Genomic DNA, 281 nt, shown 5'->3' on the forward strand with positions numbered 1-281 from the left:
GTTTCACCAACGAGCAGTTATTTTTCCTGATTATTTCCAGTGAAAAGTAGCTATTAGCGAAATCATCTGATGAAGTTAGCAAAAGGAAACACAGCTAATTGAAAAGAACAAATAAGAGAAAATGAGAGAACAAAAGACTAAAGAATATACATACAAAAAAAGCACAGCCATTAATTTCATTCTTCGACATAATGATGATAAAAAAAACACGAAATATAATCATCACCACCATTATACTAATAACAAAAACGCCTCGCCTAACCTTCTACACGGTACCCCTC

The 281-nt window shown here is 33.1% G+C and overlaps 1 protein-coding gene across 1 annotated transcript in view; it reads left to right on the forward strand.

The window, feature by feature from the left end:
- The window catches only part of LOC119588162 (receptor-type tyrosine-protein phosphatase N2-like), a gene marked incomplete in the record, with an annotated part of 22449 nt that overhangs the window by 1257 nt on the left and 20911 nt on the right, over nt 1-281 (forward strand).

The sequence above is a fragment of the Penaeus monodon genome, chromosome 23 (assembly GCF_015228065.2).
Source record: "Penaeus monodon isolate SGIC_2016 chromosome 23, NSTDA_Pmon_1, whole genome shotgun sequence".
Lineage (NCBI taxonomy): Eukaryota > Metazoa > Arthropoda > Malacostraca > Decapoda > Penaeidae > Penaeus > Penaeus monodon.